Below are 23,208 nucleotides of genomic sequence, written 5' to 3' on the forward strand. Positions count from 1 at the left end.
GCTTTAATGACAAACTTTAATAGGCCTGGCTTCCCTTGTAAAAAGAAGAGAAGGCCAAGTGGAAATTCAAAAGGAGTGCTCAAATTTTACTAAAAAGGACCAGGCTAGATGAAAACACTCCTCTTGAAAGGAGAAATTTGCCAGAAAAACGTTATCATCTGCAACAAGAGTTGTGTTACTTGCTTCTCGCTCTTCGAATAGGTTGCCCAATGGAGACACACTGGTTCCCATTACATTTAAGAACAGTGTTCGTGGGACTTAGGCCGAGACCCTGCTTCTAGCTCCCTTCCTTGCAGGGGGACTGAGGTTTCCATTGCTAACCTGCCTGGGCATCAAGAGCTTGCTCCTAAGCCACAGCTTCTACCTTCTCTAACAGGTGGTCTATTTCTGGTACACAAGTTCTTTTGTCCCCCTGATGTTTAAATATGAATTTCCTTAAAGATATTTAATCTAGCATTTTTAAGTGCCTGAAGCAAAATACAAGGAGAATTTTACCTTATGACCACCCAATACATTATCTTCATTGGAAAATACAAAATATCCATGGAGTACCATGGATTTTATTCTTAATATTCACTAAGAAAAAATAGGATCATGATTCAACCTCTCATACCAGCTTACCCAACTCTTGAAATTGAAAGTATTAAGACTATAAAACTTGCATTTATACCAGGTATTCTGCTAAGCACTTAGAAAATGATAAATAGGGGCACCTGGGTGGCTCAGTCAGTTAAGCATCCGGCTTCAGCTCAGGTCATGATCTCATGGTTCGTGGGTTCGAGCCCCACATCGGGCTCTGTGCTGACGGCTAGCTCAGAGCCTGGAGCCTGCTTCGGATTCTGTGTCTCCCTCTCTCTCTGACCCTGCCCTGCTCTCACTGTCTCTGTCTCTCAAAAATAAATAAAAAACATTTAAAAATGTATTTAAAAAAAAGAAAACAATAAATAAAAGACAATCCCTATACTCACATTATTGTATGTAAGTATATACATAAACTCAACAAGAACTCCATGTGAGATGGGTCTGCCAAGGATTAATAACAATCATTTTAGAGAGAAGGAAAAATAATAGGCTTTAGATTCATTCAGAAAGGGCACCCAGAATAAAATTCTGGCTCTACATTTTGATTTGTTTTATAGGATCAGCATTTTTAAAAAGTTGTTGTTTAAATTCCAGTTAGTTAACATACAGCATAATATTAGTTTCAGGTATACAACAGAGTGATTCAACACTTCCATACAACACCCAGTGCTCGTCACACCACGTGCCCTCCTTAATCCCCATCATCTGTTCCACCCATCCTCTCACCTACCTCCATGATGGTAACCACCAATTTGTTCTCTATAGTTAAGAGTCTGTTTCTTGGTTTGCCTCATTCCCCACTTTGCTCATTTGTTTTGTTTCTTAAATGCCCCACGTGAGTGAAATTATATGCTCTTTGTCTTTCTCTGGCTTATTTCACTCAGCAAAACTCTCTAGCTCCATCCATGTCATTGAAAATGGCAAGATTTCATTCTTTTTTATGGCTAACAGTCCTGTGTGCATGTGTGTAGACGTGATATATATATCTCCAATCTTTATCCATTCATCAGTTGATGGACATGTAGGCTGTTGTTGTAATTTGGCTATGGTCAATAATGCTAATGCTGCTATAAACATTGGTGTGCATGTATCCCTTCAATTAATACTTTTGTATCCTTTGGGTAAATACCTAGTAGTGCAATTGCTGGATTGTAGGGTAGTTCTGTTTTTAACTTTTTGAGGAACCCTTGTACTTTCTGGAGTGGCTGTACCAGTTTACCTTCCCACCAAGAGTGCAAGAGGGTTCCCCGTTCTTCACATCCTTGCCAATACTTGTTGTGTCTTGTGTTGTGAACTTTAGCCATTCTAATAGGTGTGAGGTGATATCTCATTTTAGTTTTGATTTGCATTTCCCTAATATTGAGTGACACTGAGCATCTTTCCATGTGTCTGTTGGTCATCTGTAGTATTCTTTGAAAAAAAAAATGTCTATTCATTTCTTTGGACCACTTTTAAGGTGGATTATTTGTTTCTGGGTGTTGAGTTTTATAAGTTCTTAATATATATATTTTTAAATTTTTTTAATGTTTTATTTATTTTTGATACAGAGAGAGACAGAGCATGAGAGGGGGAGGGTCAGAGAGAGAAGGAGACACAGAATCAGAAACAGGCTCCAGGCTCTGAGCCAGCTGTCAGCACAGAGCCTGACGCGGGGCTCGAACCCACGAACGTGAGATCTGACCTGAGCCGAAGTTGGAGGCTTAGCCGACTGAGCCACCCAGGCACCCCCTTAATATATTTTTGAATACAAATCCTTTATCAGATTTGTCATTTGCAAATATCTTCTCCCATTCCACTGTGCAGAAGCTTTTGGTTTTGATAAAGTTTCAAGAGTTTATTTTTGCTTTTGTTTCCCTTGCCTCAGGAGACACATCTAGAAAGAAGCTGCCTGTGTTCTCTTCTAGGATTTTTATGCTTTTAGGTCTTACAGTTAGGTCTTTAATCCATTTTGAACTTATTTTTATGTATGCCGTAAGAACATGGTCCAGTTTTCCCAGCAAACATATGTTGAAAAGACTCTTTTTTCCCCACTGGATGTTCTTTCCTAATTTGTCAAAGATTAATTGACCATATAGTTGTGGGTTCATTTCAGGGTTTTCTATTATGCTCCATTGGTCTATGTGTCTATTTTTGTGCCAGTACCATACTGCTTTGATTACTACAGCTTTGTATTATAACTTAAAGTCTCGAACTGTGATGCCGCCAGTTTGCTTTTCCTTTTCAAGTTTGCTTTGTTTATTGGGGTCTTTTGTGCTTCCAAACAAATCTTAGGATTGCCTGTTCTACTTCTGTGAAAAATGCTGATGGTATTTTGATAGGATTTTGATAGGTATTTTGGTAGGACTGTATTCAATGTGTACACTGGGGGTAGTACAGACATTTCAACAATGTTTGTTCTTCCAATCAATGAGCATGGAATGTCTTTCCATTTCTTCATGTCATCTTCAATTTCTTTTGAAGACTAAGTCCTGTTTCTACATTTACTAGCAAGGTGACCACAGAGTGAAGGAACACTGTCCCCATTTGTCAATAAGATAAGTGAGGCTTAGCGCCATGTAGATAAATTTTTTAAGCGGTTGTGAGGATTGGGTATAATTACATAGGTAAAGCACCTTTTACTTTAATGGCATTAAAGAAATGTTAAGTGACTCCTTCCCCTACCCTACCTTCCTTCCCAGCTTCTTCAGATATCATTAGCAAAAGAACAGAGATCAGATCATGGGATACAACTGTCCAGCTCCATTCCATACTCACTGGACCAAAATCTAGTAAAAAGTATTGAGTTCTATGCACTAATATCTAAAGGAGATTCAGGAATTATTCTTGCAATCGAAATGTTGGAATGAATAACTGCCAAGGTTCCTTCCCCTGCTAGTATTTTATGAGTTTTATGGAAGAGTATTAATGAAGAATTCCAGTCATACCATAAAAAGTCAAAAATGTAATACAATATTCCCATATTTCAGATTCCTGCTATATTGTTTAGAAGGATAAAAACTTTAAAAACATCATTAATCACAGGATCAAAACTTCACAGAAATGAGTATTTCATTTCTAAGCATAAGGCTGTACATTTTGCAGTGCTAAAGATAGTTTTTTCTACTACATGCAACCTGATAAGATAATGTCTAAAAACAGTGCTAATATTAAAATATTGTTATTATGGAAATCAACCTTAAATCTAATCATGAGTTAATACAGGGCAATTAAGTGTGCAATTTGGGAGAAAAATATTCTAATCAATTTTAAAGGCAACTTTCTAAATGTGATTCAAATTTTAAGAAAAAAACTTTAAAAATCCTTCCTCAGTAATAGCTTTTCAGCTGCATTTTTGTCAAAGACACGAGTTTACATCTTTTTTTGAGAAGGCTTTAATGACACTGGAGGAGAAGGTTAAGAACTCCACATGAACAAGATTAAAAAGCTTAGATGATTAGGAATTGGAAAATGTGCTCCTTTTTAAAAAGAATCCAGATCGCTCTGCTATGTTTTATTGAACTATTTAGACAAATGATAGGCACCTAATAAATATATGTTAGCTGATTAAATTTGAGAGGATCCTTCACATAGGTGAAATAATTTTTTCCAAGTTTGTATCCATAACCGATTTTAGGAGGCTTATGCTGAATCACTTAGACATTAAGGCTCTCGGGATACAGAGTAAAAATCCTGGGACAGGAAAGATCTGAACCACTAAACCTCCATGCATGGTGTACCTCTGCTGTGTGTTACATTTCACTTTGTACTTCTCAGGAGTTAAGGGAGATGCATATGGGACACATATTCTTGTTATTTGATAAGAGGAAACTCTTCTTGATACTTAATTCTCAAATTAATGGGTGCTATGTGTTATACAGAGAGCACCAAACAACATATGGATAATGCCTGAAATTTGTTTCCAAGAGCTCCACATGCATCCTTCAACTGGCCATTTCTTTAAAAAATAAGAATAAAGCTAAGGACATAATATTTATTCTAGAGAGATATTTCTGCTGTCAGGGAGGCAAATGAGAGAGATTATTTTCTTTTCCATGGGAGATGTGGGTCTTTAAATTTGAGAGAAAGATACAAGTGGACGGAAGTCTGCAGGAAAGCTGGGGCGCACAGGTGTTTGGTGCTGTTAATGAGCAATTCCACTGGCAGAACTACATCGACATAAACCGAGCAGCAACAGAGGCTGGGCATGGAAGACATTGTTTTTATGTTCCATATCCTTGCTTCTGTTACCAAAACCATTTCTTTTAATAACCAATCAAGGCTCTCATAATAGAAATCTAGACTGAAATGTCCAACAGCTGGCTAAGAATCCATTATTCTATATTTGTTGAGTGGAGGAACATTTCACGCCGAGCATGCATTCTCTAATACGTGGCATCCACAACTCAACTGAGAAAATTTAGCTTTCAGGGTCAGCATATATATGGCCAGGACTTTTGACTTCATTTAGTCTCAGCTGACATAGAAAAGGGACCATAAAAATAAAGTGTTCATACAGATGTCCTTCTCATTTGAATCTCTCTCTATATTCTAACATGAGAGAATGTCTACACCAAAGCAGAAATATTAGGCAATGAATTCATTTGGATATGTGTGTATGCATATATGCACACCCATATACGTACATGTATGTATGTGACAGGCACATACATAGATATATTTTACTGAATGGCTTGACTGTTTAAGGGCTAACTATGTGCCAGGTTGTAAAAGTGTCCCTAGAATTCTGTATAGAAGACTGTATTGCCAATCAGGTCAGCTGTTTCCAGGACCCACATGGTTATCTTTCAATTGGGAGAGCTTCAGGATGCAGAATGGTTACTATGCATTTGGCCTGTCATCTTTCTTCTGTACTAGTGTTTAATGTCACTGACCATTGTTTACAGAGACCCCATGAGCTCAAATGTATTCTCGAGTCTACAGCTAAAAATATATCACACAAGTAAAGGACATGTTCGTGGGTTTCATTCTGAAAACAGGAGGGCATTTAAAAAAAACAACTAACAATAAACTATGTGCTATGGCAAAAGACGATCATGCTGACTTTTGCACAGTCACAAAATTCAGGACAGATTATTCAAAGAACTCTCTGGAAGCTGACAAGCTTATAAAAGGAATCCTAATAAAAAATCTCTGCATTCTGCATATATAACAAAGTTACAGCATGTCATTTGCTCTATAAATTGTCACTATTACCGCTTGGAGCAGAAGGAAATGTACATATATAAAGATATATATGTGCATAATTTCATATTACCAAAGGAAACTGAAAAATTATGTGCATTAAATAGTGTTTTAATTGCAACATGAAAAACTGCATTTAAGCAGTGGTTCACAGTCCCACAAAGATAAAGTCAAGTGTAAGTGCTGTCTAGTAAAACGGGGGGAAAATGGTCTTTGTAGGCACCCAGGCCTGGGGGCAAATTCTGACTCTGTCATTTGTTTGATCTACTCTTTCTAGCAAATCCATTTCTCTGAGACTCTGTTTCCCCATCAGTAAGATAGAGATATTAAATATGTTTTTCAGAAAGTCATGAAAATTGAAGGAGAAGAAATAAGTCCCTCTTCATTGCTGCTTTTGTTAAATCAGTTGGAAAGCTAAATGTAGAGACTTAAGATTGATTCTTCTTCTGTGGACTATGTACTGGAAAATATTAAGATCATGCAACACCTATTCAACTTAAGACAGAAATTCAATGTATGTTTTTTCAGATCTCAAATTCTATGATTGTCTGAGCATATTTGAGAGAAGCATGTAAAATTTCTCTAGTAGGAAGTCTACTGGGAAGACTACTCTAGAACATACATGGGAACAACAGGCCTAAGTTGAGCATTTCATTTATCTGTTTTCTGATAAATCAATATTCTTTTTACTTACATAAGATGCAATAGTTCTTGCAAAGTTTGCTTTAAAAAGCAACAAGCTCTGTGCTTTCACATGCATCCTTACCCGTACTGGCTGCTCCTCTTTAAAGGCCTAGTTCCAGTATCTGTCATTCATTCAGCCTTACGGTGTCTGCTCCGGCCCATGGGTTAGACTCTACTCTGGAAAAAGCATGAGTTTCTTTGGGGATATATGATCATATCCTTCCTTGCTTAGCACTGGGTCGGCCCAGCAAGTTTTAGTCCTTACTTGTAAATAAGCCTATATCTAAACGTCTCACACAACTGTCGGCATTACCAATAAAGATAAGTTGAAAAAAGAAAAACAAAGAGGCACCTGGGTAGCTCAGTGGGTTGAGCATCCGACTTTGGCTCAGGTCATGGTCTCACAGTTGGTGAGCTTGAGCCCCACACCAGGCTCTGTGCTGACAGCTGGGAGCCTGGAGCCTGCTTTGGATTCTGTGTCTCCCTCTTTCTCTGCCCCTCCCCTACTCATGTTCTGTCTCTTTATGTCTCTCAAAAATAAACACTAAAAAAAAAAAGAAGAAAAGAAACCTTTTCATTTTCTCTACCAATAGACTTTCCATTTCAAGTGTTGTGTAGATTTTAGGTTAACCATATGGAGACTGTCAGAACTCTATTTTCAGCAACTGAAGATCTACCCAACTACAACCTAGTGTATTCACGTGTTGTTCGATACACACTATGTCAGGCTTTAAAAATGCTAGGACCATCTTCCCAAGCTATCCTTGCAGGATGGAAGGGAGCGAACCCTGCCGGGTTTCACCTTTTACCCCTGGAGCTCCAACATTCATCCCTCTCCACCCTGCTCCGTGCCTTGGGAAGCCAAGTTATGAAGACCACTCACGCAGTTCTTTTTTTCATGGGCTTCCAATTTGGTTTGGCTCATGGCAGAAACTGGGAGGCTGGAGAATGGGAAGAGATGGAGACTGGGGTACCTATTCCCCAACTCTCTCTCTGCCTGGTTGGTATCACATCCCTCAGCTCCTGTCAGGTGCATAACTCCAGAGCTACCTTCTCCTGGGTTCTGAGAGCCATTCTCTCTCCCATCCTGTAGGCCTACATAATAGAAATAACTCTTCTCTGTTGATAACTCTGGAGTCTGGTACTACCACTTGCAGGTTTTCCTAAAGCTAGCCAGGCCATTATAAACAACCCCCTACTAATTCTCTCAAATTACACCAGACTGAGTATGCCCTTGTATTTGCCATCTGCCTACCAGGTCCCTGACTGGGCCTTGAATCTAGTCTTAAAATACCAAGAAAGTGTCAAGGCTTATTGCCATAGCAGACTTATTACAGGAAGAGCTGTAGTGAATAAACAGTACTGCTTTACCATGGGAACATAAGAGTGAGTATTACTATAGGCTTATAGTAAAGCAACAATTGAATTTACGCTATAAACCAATCAAGGCAAGAATGAAGACTTCAGAAAGAAAATGGGAATATTAAATAGATAAATCTAGCTGAAGAATGTGTTATAATCTCATGCAAATATCACAAGCCCATCAAAATTCAGTTTTTTCCACTTCTACCGTCATTGAAGAATATCATTAAGCAGCAGAGGTATAAGGGTGCTTGGGTGGCTCAGTTGGTTAAGCGTCCTACTCTTGATTTCAGCTCCGGTCATATCCTCAATGGTCTGTGGGCTTGAGCCTGGAGCTGTTAGCACAGAGCCTGCTTAGGATTCTTTCTCTCTGCCCTTCCCTGCTCATGTGTGTGCATGCACGCTCTTTTTCTCTCAAAAAGGAACTTTAATAAATAAATAAATAAATGGGCAAAATTCTTGAACTTCAATAAAAAAGCTGAGAAAAAAGAATACATATTGTTATGGACATAGTACTGAAGCCCACTGATGCTTTAGTATATTCAGATTGCATTATATTACCTCTTATTACATTGTAGTGCCTATAAATATCTACACAAAGATGTAAGTGTACTTGAATATAATAAATCTACTGTAAACTGGAATCCCATATTAATGCAATGGTGCTTTACCCTGTAGTCTCCTAAGATCTTACATTTTGAAAAACAACACTAATTTTTACATGACCATAGACTTCTCAATGAAGACATTTTTCTTGAAATGCCCCCTTTGGTTAGGCTTCTGGTAACCTCTCATCTTCTGTGGTACCAAACCTTGCTGTTGGGATAATGTTCCTGGAAGCCTCATTTGCCCAGAAAGGCCCTTTACTTCATCTTCCAAGGTTACTCATACCCACCTATCTTAATTTTCTTTCCTCCTCCTTCTCTTCCATTCCCTCCTACCCTCACTCAAGGACAACTGAAAGAGGGTGGAAAAAATGTTCAGCTCGAAATGTACACGGAGATCTCATCCATATTCTGTACCAATTTCCAGACCATAAAACTCCTCACTGGCAGAGAAAGTGTTCTGTGATAATGCCTAAAATAGTCCCTTTTACCTTGTACTTAAAATAAAGCACACCTTGAATGTAGATTTTTCAAAACAGTGGCATGCAACAACAGAAGTCAAAGAGGCCAGAAAACAAAGTCTTGTCTTTTCTAGTTCCTTCCTGTTAATAGATCCAAAGGCTCCCTTTACTGAAAGCATCTAAGGGAGAAGAGTAGCTTAGGGATGTGGTGAGGGTAGCATCTGGAAAGTGAGGGACTGAGGAAACACCAATGACTCTACTTACTACTAGGAGTACGTCAGAACATGGAGCAACTGACACCCAGCTCACACTCTTGAGGGCCAACATGATGGCAAAGATTATTAGTCCAGAGTTACAATTCTGGGCCTGTGTATACCACTGTGGGTAATAACCACTCTGGTAGCGAGTACAGAGCCTGCATTTCAGGCTTATCACTCCTTGGTAACCACCCACACCCCATGCACACAGCACCCACCATTATTGCCTGGTACTGTTCGCATAGGGCAGACAGCTAATAGGTGTCGAATAAATGCTTGAATAAGGTTGACTTCACCCATTCATTTAGTTTGTGAAGTCCATATCCTTGACGCTGAGGGAGACTAATTTCCATTTACCCTCCAGTGTCTGTCAGGGTTTGGGCAGCAGGCTGTTACCCCAAGCCATGACTGTCAAATTAGCACACTAACTATACCACATGATTCATAGTCCAAGATCTTTCCCATCTGAAACTAATTAATCTTCCCATACATCCTTGTGAGAGGTAAGTGCCCTGCGCTCGTCTGCAGGTTATAAAGAGGAAATTGGAGATGAGAAGGTTCTAGGCTGTGCCAAAGGTTATTAAGGGTGTCTGCTGGGAAATGAAGTCATAAAGCAGTGATCCAGGTTCAGCATCTCCACCCACTCTGAATCTAGGCCTTTTCACCATGTTTTGATTATCTTAACATTCTGGGCTTTTATGAGGGTCTAGACAAAGTAGAGCAGATATGTGCATTTCAAAAAAGAAATTATGGCTTGGCCCTGCTAAATACTTTGGATGTATTTCCAAGGAGAACTCATATTAATGTTTTTATTTTGGTGGGGGGAGGGCCATGCATGCGCGTGCACGCACACACACACACACACAGAGAATCCAAAGCAGGCTCCAGGCTCTGAGCTGTCAGCACGAGGCCCAAGGCAGGGCCTGAACCTACAAGCAGTGAGATCATGGCCTGAGCTGAAGTCGGATGTCTATTTTTATAGACGATGATTTGGAGCAAATGACTATTTCATTTAGGGAATGACTACTCCAGATAGACATTAAAACATTCTCTATTGCTACAATAGTTAAAGCAGCATAGTATTTGCACATGAGTAAGTAGACAAATGGAACAGAAAATCCAGAAATATACTCAAATTCACACAGGAATCTATTATGTGGTAAAGGTTGTTCCTCAGACCAGTAAGGTAAGGTTTTACTTTAAGAAGCTGAGTTGGGACAACTGGATAGCCAGGGGGAATAAAACAAGACTGTACACATACCTTATACCAGACACACACAAAACAAAGCCATAGAAGCTCCACAAGAGAAAATTTTGAACACAGACTGCATTGGGTAACCATAAGGACTTACTGGTGTAATAATCATAGAAAGGTTACGTTCCACAAAGACCTTAAATGTTATTGATAAATATTGATATACTTAAAAAGAAAATACGGGTTTGCTTTAAATATTTTCAAGATGGATGGGAGAATAGGTAAAATATAAGGCTGGCAAAATATTTCTAACTGATGAAGTTGGAGGATGGGTAGTTGGGGCTTATTATACTATTTTCTCTATTTTCTCTTATTATCCTAATTTATCTAATGTGCTTAAAATTTTCCATAATAAATTTTTTAAGAAATCAAAATATGAGTAACTTTCTTGAAAAAGTATAAAGTATAAAATTAAAGTTTGATACATTCAATTACATTAAGTGATAAGTTATATATGACCAAAAAAAGCCTAAGAAACAAATAATTTTTTTTCAACTTATGTCACAGATAAAACAATGGATAATCTCGCCAATATGGAAAGAGCTACTAGAAATCAATAAGAAAATTATCAGCAACCTAACATTAATAGTCTTTTCATAGAAAAATAAACAAGATGGTCTTTAAACACCAGGAGAAAAGCTAAGCATCTTTTCAAGTAGGAGAAATGCAAACCAAAAGTATACTTTCAACTTTCAGATTTTGACTAGTCGGACTGTTTTCTAATGCTGTCTTTTAAGGAAACCATGGGAAATCAGTTATTTTCATGTATTGCTGGTAGAAAGATGACCCCTTAAGAGTAATTTGGTAACATTATTAAAATTTCAAATGTATTTACCCTTTACCCAAAATCTCACCTCTTGGAATTTTTTCAACAGACAGCTTGTACACATGCATAATGATACACTGTAATCATGGTCATTGCAGCACTATAATACCAAGTGATTGGAAACAATCCACGTCCATCAAAAAGAGTGTGTGTGTGTGCGCGCACACGTACGCGCATGTTTAAAACTCTACATACACAATGAAATAGAGCACAGTCATTAAAAAATGAAGATTTTCTCTGTATGATGCTATGAAAAAAGCTCTAGGATACATATATATGATATATATATGAAGGAAGATATAGAGATATGAATATGTCATTTTTTGTGTGTTAGAGAGAAAACACACTAAAATTACTGTATGAGGATACCTGGGTGGCTCAGTTGGTTAAGTGTCAGACTCTTGACTTCACCCAGGTCATGATCTCATGGGTTCATGAGTTCGAGCCCTGTGAGCCCGCTTGGGATTCTCTGTCTCCCTCTCTCTCTGCCCCACCCCTGCTCATGCTCTCTCTCTCATACTCTATCTCTCAGAAACAAACAAACTTAAAGAATTACTATATGCACTTACTTATATATGCATAAATACACTCAGTAACAATATGCAGGAAACTAATAGGAGTGATGAACTATTGGTGAAGGAACAGGGCAAAAAGTATAAGGGGCACTTGGGTGGTTCAGTCAGTTAAGCGCCCGACTTCAACTTGGGTCATTCATTATCTCATAGTTCGTGGGTTTGAGCCCCACATTGGGCTCTGCAAGTGCAGAGCCTGCTTCAGATTCTCCCTCTCTCTCTCTCTCTCTCTCTCTCTCTCTCTCTCTGCCCTCTACCACTTGAGCGATCTAAAGTAAATAAACATTTAAAAAATAGTATAAGGAGACAAAAGTAGGAAGAAGACTTCTCAGAGTATACTTCATTTTATTGTTTTTCTTACCCACATAAATCACAACTTATTCAAAATTTAAATTAAAACAGAGTTCAGTTGGCTCTACAGTTTATGATTAAGCACCTACCATCTAGTTAAAGTTCAAAAGTTTCATCTATTGGATCAGGAGTTTGGAAAGGCCAAAGATGAGATGATACAAAATAGCATTTTTGTCTTTGAAATGTATCATGTGGTGGGATGTGGACACCAGAAAACTCACCATCCTCATTACATTTTACAAATTCCATTAGTAAAGTCTCCTGAGGCCTTAGTAAGAACACAGTCACAGTGAGCTGCAATAAGTAGACGAGATAGATAAACATGCAGGACGCACTGCCTTCCTGCAGAAGAGAAGCATGCTGACCATTTGAGTACATATATCATGGTTGTTGACTATAAGGAACATCATCTTTTGCACTACCGGCTAGGGGCTAATGTTTCCATCTCCAACGTGCATTTCTATTTTGCCCCTACTCCAGACACTAGATTCCATGTTTTGATACCATATGTAGAAGAGTTACCCATTTTTAAGATTAAAAACGTACAGTTGACATTAAAAGTATCCGACTCATATGAGATAACTAAATTATTAACATGATATATAATTTTGACAAATACAAAACAAAATGTTTTTATATACTTATTAGCCCATGTTGTTTTACTGCCCATAAGTGAACAATTTCTGTTAGGCTCCTTGAAATAGTAAAAATAGCTCATCTCCTGTGACTCCACTAGAGGTTCTGAGATTCCAGGCTTTCAAGTAGAAAAGCAGCAGCCACCTGGGAAGCCTTCCCTTGGCCCCTAACATCAAGAGGGGGCTATGACTTGCTTTTATAGGAAAGGAAGCAACGGTTCCTTGTGCGCCTAGAGCAAGGGGGAAATTCCTGCTCTCTAGCTAATTATTTTGCCATACCTGTGCTATTTCTCAGGATTTCAATTTCCTTACATGTAATCAAGTGTTAAACGTTAGTACTAACATTGGACAAGTCACTTAACCTCCTCGTGCCTCAGTTTCCTCATTGTAAAAAGGAGATGTACAGCAATGACCTCAAGCAAGTGACTTAATAGGTCTCAAACACTTAGAATAACATCTGGAAGATAATACGAACTTACAAACTCAAATATTAGCTCTCCACATGTAACTTCTTAGATTTATGTTTAAAACTCTCTCTTTAGAGCTAGCCTTCCAGACGTACCTCCTGAGAAGTTATAGAACACATCCCATCACCATTTTCCTTAGACTAACTAGCTGCACTATAAATGGAAATTATTTTCATAATTTCAACTTTACTAGTATTGAATGATTTACATAATCCTGTAGCTAGGAGGTCCCAGAACTGCATTCCTTTCTTTGGCAAATTTGTATGCCTTCCTCCAAAGGCAGTATTTGTTCATCACATCTGGTCTAAAAAGTGACTTCAGGCTAAGGTTAGGTGGAGAATGCCAATCCCTTTCCCCACCCTCTGTGCAAGAGCTTGAAACCCCAGAGACCAGAGGAAGACACTGCCCAGACAAGGGCAGGACCATGCAGCCTATGACTTGTTTGTTCAGAAGAGACCCCCGAGTGGGGCCTACTTACATAGGAGAGAGAGGTGTTGAAGGTAAGACTTCAGAATCTGGCACTTCTGAGCCTCTGCCCTCCATCACAAGGGGATACTAAATTGTCATACTCTGGAAGTAAATGGAAGAAGAGTGTTTATCATCAGAAGTTTAAATGTAGGCTCCTCTCACTCCTACAGTAACCCTCTTAACACAATCCAAACAGGAGAGCCAAAGAACTGGGAATCCACACCCAGGAAGAGACGATCTAGCAAAACGCAAAAACGCTCCCCCACATCATTTGGTCTTAGGAAAGAAATGGAATCAGACTCTGTGTCCCTGATGGGCAACAAGAGAAGCAACATTTTCCTGTATAAAAGTTTCAAAAATACACCTTTGCCACACTTGAAATTTTCACCCATTATTTCCTTATACTTTGTTCATTTAAAATGCACATTAATTTCATCAAATAACTCAACTTAAACACTCTAAATGGACTAACTACATTTATTCAGTTATTCAATCAATATTTATGGAGCACCTTGGTTCAAGCCATTGCATCAGTCCCTAAAATAAAGTTCTTGCTCTCAGAGATCTGACTTTCCAACAACTTGCTGCTGGTTTTCTCCAAGATGACTTCCTATTCCAAGCTAACATCCATTGAAGGCTATTGGTGTCAGGTACCTAACACCATTAGTAAATTTAGTTCTTACAACATCCCTGGGAGGTGGGCATTGCTGTCAACCCCACTTGACAGACAAGGAGTTTAAAGTTTAAAGAGAGGATAAGTAACTTGCCCAAGACTACAAAGTAAGTCATGGATAGAATTTAAATCAGGCTCCATTTCCAAACCCCTCCATTTTAATCCCCACCCTAGAGTACTTTCAAAACTTCCCAAAGATAGCTTGCTATGATGGATTTCTGGTCTGAAATGGTCTCTTTCTGCACTTTCCCTGTTTGGTATGCTCGGATTCCTCTCTTCTTCTGTACAATGCCTTTCTAGCATCTAGAAAATGATCATTTAAAAGCAATTGCATCAAGTCATGGCAGAGCAGGCTAAGAAATAACAGCCAATTGTACATAAATATTTAAATATATGCACTACACTCCATTTAGTGCATTATTCAGATTCTGGGCTAACACAAAAAGGTTTCCAGAACTTACCAGCTGCTTCCTTTTGTGATCTCAGTGATTCTAACCCAAATAAGACTCAAAGGATCCATTTTCCAAATCAGCTCCCTCATATTTACACCTGGTCATTGATGTCATTCTCCTTTTCTGCCAATCCTAACCTGACTAGAAAGAAGTATTTGAATTCTCTCCCCCTAATTGCTTCCTTTCTCTTTCCCCAAATCCTGCGTTTTTTTCTTCCCCTAAAACTCCCTAAGCCAAAAGCGTAGTCCAGTGAAGTGAGTGTGATTAAGCAAATTAAGAACTGGCCCAGGGAGCTGCTCTAATTGCTCTAATCAGGCGTACTTTCCCTGGTCCTGCTCACAGGAGGCCTGGCTGGCCTAGAACATTCTCTCTCTGTCCACAGCTGTCATGTCAGCAGATGACAATCACTGCTGCTATTTTGTCAGGTTAATGTGAGATTAAGTTTGGGGCTTTGGACCCTAATTATTCTCCTCAATGATTTCTTTTAATTGGTCTACTGAAAAACGCTAGGCTAATCAGATTCTTCAGTGGTAAGAAGAACGTGGGCATAAAGGGAGGGTCCTATCTCCCTCTTTTACCAAATTCAAGCTCCCTGAAGGCAGAAAGAGTCTAGTCTTTCATCTCCAGCAGTGGGCTTGGCACAGAGCAGGGCTCCAAATGTTTGCTGCATGTTGTGAAATGAAGGAAGGAGGAGTGAAAGACACATTTTAAGGAGCATTTTATGAGACAATGGAATTAAGGGAAAAGAAAACTTGCATGGGATATGCACATTATATACTACAGTTAAATGAGAATGTAGAAAAGACGTGGCCAGTGCTCAGGACATACTTTACAGCAACATCATCTGATTTCTGACCATTAACTCAAAACAGTTAAAGGTTCAAGTCTATATAAGAGACAGGTTGACATACAGCAGTATCAACCTGACATCGAATCAGGAGCTTCCATGAGGAAAAAAGCAGTAGCAGGAATAATCTATATTCCAACAAGCTTGATTTGGTTATGAAACCCTTCTAGGAAAATTCCAGAACCTCAGGAATCTAATAGCTAAGTGACGGATACTAGGTGGTTGTATAGTTAAATATTGCTACCCCCTACTTAGGTTTTTGCTTAACACTTTCTATAGCTTTAGGCAAGGGTAGTTCGTGAAGGGGAGTTGAGAGAATTCCTTTGGGTCTGGATTCACTGGGTCTAAGAAAATGTGGCAATGTTCTGCGGCTGCAGTGTGGCCACATAACATATTCCTCATTGACCTGGCTTCCTTTCATAGGGGTAATTACGTGGAGCACTGGACTAGAAGTGTTCTGTTTTAGAGTTGGGGAGAGAGGGGGATGCAAAACTTGAGAGACTATTGAATGCTGAAAATGAACTGAGGGTTGAAGGGGAAGGGGGAGGGAGGAAAGAGGTGGTGGTGATGGAGGAGGGCACTTGGGGGAAAGAGCACTGGGTGTTGTATGGAAACCAATTTGACAATAAAATATTAAAAAAAAAAAAGAAGTGTTCTGTTTTGACATCATCAATCTACATATAATTTGGAGGTTTTTCTTAGCTGAGAAAGTATTCATCAAATAAACATTTAAAATGGAAAATGCATATATATATATATATATACACATACACATATATCTGCACACAAAAATATATACTTTTTTTTACATTTTATTTTTTATATAGTTTATTACCATGTTGGTTTCCATATAACACCCAGTGCTTTTTATTCATTTAATAAGCACTCTTAAACACCTACTGTGCACCATATCAGGAACCAAAAATAAAAATTTAAGACCTGGTCCATGCCCTAAAGTGTTTTGAATAGAGTGATGAAGGCAGCCCATGTAGAAACAGCAAACATGCGCCAGTTGCTATGGAAACAATGGATTATAGAGTGTTACTAACTGTAATGCCATCACTTTTCTAAAATGCTAGTGATTCCTATAGCTTGTAGTAGGTAGGAAAGCATATTATTTATTCTGAAACCATTCAGGGAGGATGCCAGAAATAAGCAAATCTGAAAAGAACAGATCTACACAAATTTAGTTTGGCTAAGTAGAGGAAATGCCTCAGGAAAAACATTTTCTCTTAAAAAAAAAATAAATAAAGCAGCAGCCTGGATAAGACTCTCCACAGACACCCGCAGAATAAACAACAAAAGGGTGCACTTAGGTTTGCAGCCTATCATATTGATGCTCTGTTTCCATATCCTAAACTAGGAATTGGGTAGCCTGGTACTTTGAGGATTTCCAACACTTTATAGCTTCTTTGTTCCCATTCTTGGCTCAGAAATTTCACCTGCCAGGGGTGCCCGAGTTGCTCAGTCAGTTAAGCACCCAACTTCAGCTCAGGTCATGCTCTCATAAGTCATGGGTTTGAGCCCCACATTGAGCTGTGTGCTGACAGAGCCTGGAACCTGCTTCTGATTCTGTGTCTCCGGCTGTCTCTGCCCCTCCCCCACTTGAGCTCCCTCTTTCTCTCAAAAATGAATAAACATTCAAAAAAAGAAAAAAAGAAATTTCACCTGCCAACAAGTTCGGTTCTTCCAAAAGCATCAGGAACACTAGGAAAGTCAACCTTGGAGACAGGGAAATCAAGTTTTACTGATCACCAGCTTACCCACTTCAAATGAAATCTCCAGTGCAGCAAAGATATGCCGCATGCCCCTGCCCCCTGAGAGCTTATGCCAGCATGTTCACCTTATCTTTCTGAAGTTATTCCAGTTACTTAAAAAAAAAAGTGGTACCTTCCCTGATGATTCAAAATGAAATAACTTTCACTTCCGGGAAGAAGTATTCACCCTCCACTTACTGAGACACTAACAGCTCTCACTCTTCTGCTATTTTGGAGACACAGCCCCCTCAGGGAATCCCGGTGCAGTTCTCATAGTCCAGGTGGCATCCTCACTCACTGGAACTTTCTCCCTATTCGTTGTGAGCATGCAGAGTTTTTAAAAGACTATGCTGACCAAGGACTGCCTGCCAGCCTCCTTATGACTGTTTCCAGAGCAGAGTTCTACCTACGGAATCTTCAAGAGACTATCTATCTCACCTGGATAACTTATTTATCCTGCTTCTAAGATCTTCCATATCCATTTTAAATCCTTAGAATTTCAGTCTTGCTTTGGGAGGATGCCAGAATTTCAAGTATCCTTCTGATAATTAGGTGACCTCTACTGTCAGCACACCAAAAATGGTTGGTTCTTTAGAATTTTGACCTTCAATATTTTCCATTAAACAAATCTACTCAAACTACCCAAACTGTGATAAGTACTGTAAAGTTGCAATGGAGTTAAAATTTAAAGTTAAGAAAAATACTTGACCTAAACAACTGGTGAGACTAGATATCACACATGAAATGCCTGTAGAGAGTACAGGGTCGAGTTTGATTAATAATCAACCAAACTATTAATCAAACTCCTCCTATAGGAGAAGACAGTAAGGGATAATAATGCCCTATTATTTAAGAACAAAACTGAAAAGTGCTTAATTAGATAAAGTAGATTCATATAATTCTTCTTTTGACTGTTACAACTGCATGGCGAGGTAAGCAAGGGAGATATTAACCCCATTTTACAGATGAGGAAACTGAGACCCGAAGAGGTCAAGGGGGTTGGCCAAGGACATCTTGCAAATAAGTGGGAGAATGCCAGGATTGTGGTCCCAGCGTGGTCTCCCTGTTGTGTAATTTTGCGGCCGCACCATGCTGCCCCCTTGCTGAGCACCATGGGAGGGAGAAGAGGGAGCATGCAAGGACCGGAAAGGGGAGCTCTAGAGGGTATCAGAAGGCAACAAAAAGGATAAAAGGTCTTTATGGGGAAAGGAAGAAAGAGAGAGATGGGCAAAGAACATGACCACAGGCTTGGAGGCAGAGACTAGGGAGAGAATGGCTTCCGGAAATAGAATGTGTATTAGAAGAAGTGGGGAATAGGGCTTGAGGGGAAATTGAATAATCATGAAAGTCTCAGAAAGCTGAGTTTTGGTCTTTCAAATAACGCAGCTATTTTTTGGAGGAGACTGACAAGATCAATACAGAGGTTAAGAAAGTTGATACACTGTTTGTATACAGTACAGGGTTACAGCGGTGGGAGGTAGGGGGGCAAAGAGTCGAGGTTTCTGGAACGCAGGCGGGGGTAGCAAAGGGCCGGCATAGCTGTGAAATGTTGAGGTGGGTCTGCTTTACAGAATTCATCACCCAAGTTCATTTGCACATCACTGAACAACGGCAAAGCTAAAAACACTCTGGTTACAAGCAACAGGGCATATAAAAGAGAAGAATGATGGGTGCTTTCAAGTTTGTGATGGATTAAGCCATTTTACGTTGGGTGACTTAAAATTTGTAAAATACACGGTCTTCAGGATTGACAAAAGTAAAATCCCCCCATTTTTAGGCCTTGCTTTAATGGGACTTTCTACATTCCATCAGCCTGTTATCAAGCTGAAATGGAGGTGGCCCCACAGGCCTGCTGGAGTTCCAGCAGATTACAGGGATGTGAGTGGGGTAGGGGCAACTCTGGGTCCCTCGCCCACCCTTAAATGAGAATAGGTCAGATTTTGTAAAACTGCTTTTATTAGGATAGACTACAGCATTTCATGTGCATAACAGATTCCATAGATTGGAACATCTGAAGAGCCACTGATCTAGTCTAATCTCATCCCAAACAAGGAAGAAGCAGAGACAGGCCCTTCAGGGCTTTATTCAAGGTCACAGGGCCAGGCAGGCCACCTGAGGGGCATTTTTGTATAGCAGAGAAACTTCAACAAAATGAAAAGGCAACCTCCCAACCTGCAGCATGGGAGAAAACATTTACAAACCTATGTCTGCTAAGGGATTACTATCTAAAATCTAGAACTCATACAACTCGATAGCAAAACACCAAAAATACAATTAAGAAATTGGATCATCGGGGACAAACAAATCAAACCGTAATGAGATATCACCTCACACCTGTCAGAATGGTCGTCATCAAAATGACAAGACACAAGTGTTGGTGAGGATGTGGAGAAAAGAGAACCTTGTCTGCTGGTGGTGGGAAGGTTCATTGGCTCAGCTGCTATGGAAAACAGTATGGAGGCTCCTCAAAAAATTAAATGGAATTCCCATATGATCCAGCAATCTTACTTCTAGGAATATATCCAATAAAAATGAAATCATTATCTCAAAGAGATATCTGTGCGCCCATGTTTACTGCATCATTATTCACCGCAGCCAAGATACGGAAACACCAAAGTGCCCCTCAATGGACGAATGAATTGGAAAAAAAAGTATGTAATCATTTCCTTGGTATACACATACAGAATATTATTTACCCATAAAAAGGAACCCCTGCTATTTGTGACAACATGAATGAATGCAGAGGTATATTATGCTAAGTGAAATAAACCAGAAACAGAGAGACAAATCCTGTATGCCATCACTTATATGTAGAATCTAAAAAGGTCAAAATCGTAGAAGAAGAGAGTTGAATGGTGATTGCCAGGGGCTGGGGCATAGAGGAAACTGGGCACCTACTTCCAATTCTAAGATAAGTTTTGGCACTGTGAGGTGAAGTATGGTGACCACACTTAATAATGCTGTATTGCATACTTAAAATTTGCTAAGAGTAAATTTTAAGCGTTTTTGCTTAAAAATGTTGGGGGGTACAACTCCTGAGGTCAAGATGGAGGTGTTAACTGACCGGGTTGTGGTAATTATTTCACAATGCATACATACATTGGATTATCACATTGTACACCTTCGCACAATTTTGTCAATTTTATAGACAATTACGTTTGTTGATTTTACCTCAGTAAAGTTGGGGGTGAGGGAGAAGAATCGGGGCCACTGAGAACTCAGAAAACAAAATCATTTCATGGCCTTTGACAGCCGGGCTTCCCTCCAGGCCCGTTAATGTGCCTGCGGCAGAGCTGTTCCCTGGTGTCCTAAGTGGGCCAGCCCAGGCAGCCAAGGGCAGCCCTGGGGACACATGGGGCACACGTGGCCAGCCTGGGCCCAAGCAGCAGGAGCGGAAATGCCAGGAGCTGGCTTCAGAGGGAAGCCTCCCACCAACGAGTGAAAATTAAGCTGCTTAAGAAAAGGGTCTGCTCAATACTTTTCTCCAACTCATCCATTTTTCAGTATTTGCTTACTTCTCCTTTTCCTTCACTTTCGTCCCTTTTGAAGACCGACAAGGTCAACCCCCCACCCCCATCCTACAACAGAAAAACCACCGACCCACCAGCACCACCCAAAAAAGCCACCTTAAGAAAAAGAAGCTGCCAGTTTGGAATGTTCACTGTTGCCCAAGAATTATGATCCAGGAGCAGAGAATCATTAAACCCCCTGGCTTCCCTTGTACAGCAGCACATAACGTCGTTCCCGCGACTGCACTGGCCGCTGGATCAGGAAGTTTAGAGGGAGAAGGCCCAGCAGAGCCCCTAGTAAATCTGTCTCTCTGTATTCTAATCATAAAAAAGTATTCCCCTCACTTTCTCACACAGGGCCTAACGTCACCTTAACAGTGTTTATCAAGACAGACAAAGTGTCTTCACCAAAGCTAGAACATTTCTCTTCCTTGACAGCAAACACTGATTAAATCTTCCCAGAGAAAAGTTAGGCAGACCAGACCTTCTTGCCAGGTACAAAGGGACAGACTACAATTCTGGTGTGTCCTCTCCTTTTCTTCTTGTCAGGAAAAATAAATAAAGGTGATAGAATTTTGTAGGAAAGGTCTCCCGAAGATACAGCTGTCCCTGTTTTAACTTAGGTTCAACTATTTCTTACGAGTTTGGGGAATTATCTAACCTAACTAGAAGGACCCCTAAAGTAACTGCTACTAACTGTAAATTGAGGAAACCCCGAGTGTACCCAGATGATGTACAAACCAGAGGCGCTAAATGAGCCTCCCCTCGTGGGACCATTTCAGGGAGGATCCCCAGGGGATGGTGACTTTGCTTCCAAGGACATTAGTGGCAAACAGGGCTGTGAGGTATGAATGAACAGCTCTCTGTGGATTGATCACCATTTCCATATTCAGAATGCCCATTAAAAAAAAAGTAACAAATCCAACTCACCTTTCCAGGACTCCCCAACACTGCAAACAGAAACATCCGGTTGGAAATCTGGGGAAGAAAATCATGTCTGTGGCCTATGTGCTGATCTGGCAAGAAGGTCTATTGTGTGTGTATGTGTGTGTGTTCTAAATCACCCCTGTCAGAAATAGAAGATCTTAAAATATGTGACACAGCTCTCTGCTTCATGAGCAGTTCAACATGAAAGCTGCAGATCTTACAATGTAGTTATCGGCACCGTCAGCTCCCCGAGAGTCATTCAGCTGTTGGACTTGGTGAAATATCTCCTGTTGCCTTTGCAAGTCATCTGCATAATTGCAGAGCTTCCTAATCCCTGCAGAAGAGCTGTGCTTGTGCCAGGATAAAGTAAGGCTCTCTGCTCCCCGGCCTGGTAACTGGAGGCACACCCCTCCCATTCACTTATTCCTGAACTATGGCACTTAAGCTTAACTGTGGGAAAGGGAAGTGGGGCCACCGAGCATGCACTTCTCTCTTGCCTGCCACCAGTCGGTGATTCTGAATTCACCGGGCGCAGCTGGAACTCTCTTTCCTGACCTCCAACCTTGGGTATTTACCAACTGGCTAATGAAGGAACAGTAAGTAACCTCCTGACCACTGTATAGCCAGACAAGAATGAAAACGGATAGATGTACACTTTTATTCTAGAGCTGGATAAGAAAAGTAATTTCCATCCCACTGAGCTCTAAAGCGCTGCCTTTCATCCCATTGGGGAAGGTGTGAAGCGTGCTTTGTCCAGACTGGCCCGGCCTTTGATGGATTTATTGACCAGACCTACTGGCTGGAGGAAGTGCAGGGAGACACCTTTTGTTGAGAAAGAAGAATGCCCACCACCAGCAGGCTTCCAGGACCTCGTAAAACAATCGTTTGGCTTAGAAGATCAGGTCTACGATGTATTAGTATCAGGAGGAAAGCGTTAAGGGCATTTCTCAAGTTTAAAGGAAAACAGAATTTCAAAAGCTGCTAGTGTCTGAAATTGCAGGAGAGGCAGAGTCTGACTCTCACATACTGCTCTGTGAACAGGGCATAGCTTCTGCGTAACTTCATCAATTACGTTATTTGTCATGGGCTAAAGGACAGGACACACAGGGATACTGTGTAGTCTCATCTGGGAAGGGCAGGAGAGGGAAAAGTGAGCAGAAACCGTGAGTTCATTTTGCCCTGATCCCTAGATCACAGCAGTGACAAGATGCTGTCTTTCTACTATTTTACAATTCCAATAAAGCTCTGACATGCTACATGGCAATAAAGGGAAGAACAAGGAACCACTGCCTAGATGCTGCATTCTGTATTAAAAGGCTGTGCTGGAAGCCTAATTG

At 40.1% G+C, this 23,208-nt stretch overlaps 1 protein-coding gene across 3 annotated transcripts in view; it reads right to left on the reverse strand.

Moving 5' to 3' along the window:
* The window catches only part of LYPD6B (LY6/PLAUR domain containing 6B), a 171,252-nt gene that overhangs the window by 14,809 nt on the left and 133,235 nt on the right, over window positions 1-23,208 (reverse strand). The window contains exon 1 of one of the 3 annotated variants that reach the window (XM_029933009.1): window positions 21,875-21,911. The exons of the other annotated variants lie outside the window; for them this stretch is intronic. The gene's annotated coding sequence lies outside the window, so the exon portion shown is untranslated. Of the gene's footprint in view, window positions 1-21,874; window positions 21,912-23,208 lie in introns of those variants that run through there. 3 annotated transcript variants of the gene reach the window in all.

The sequence above is a fragment of the Suricata suricatta genome, chromosome 3, assembly GCF_006229205.1.
Source record: "Suricata suricatta isolate VVHF042 chromosome 3, meerkat_22Aug2017_6uvM2_HiC, whole genome shotgun sequence".
Lineage (NCBI taxonomy): Eukaryota > Metazoa > Chordata > Mammalia > Carnivora > Herpestidae > Suricata > Suricata suricatta.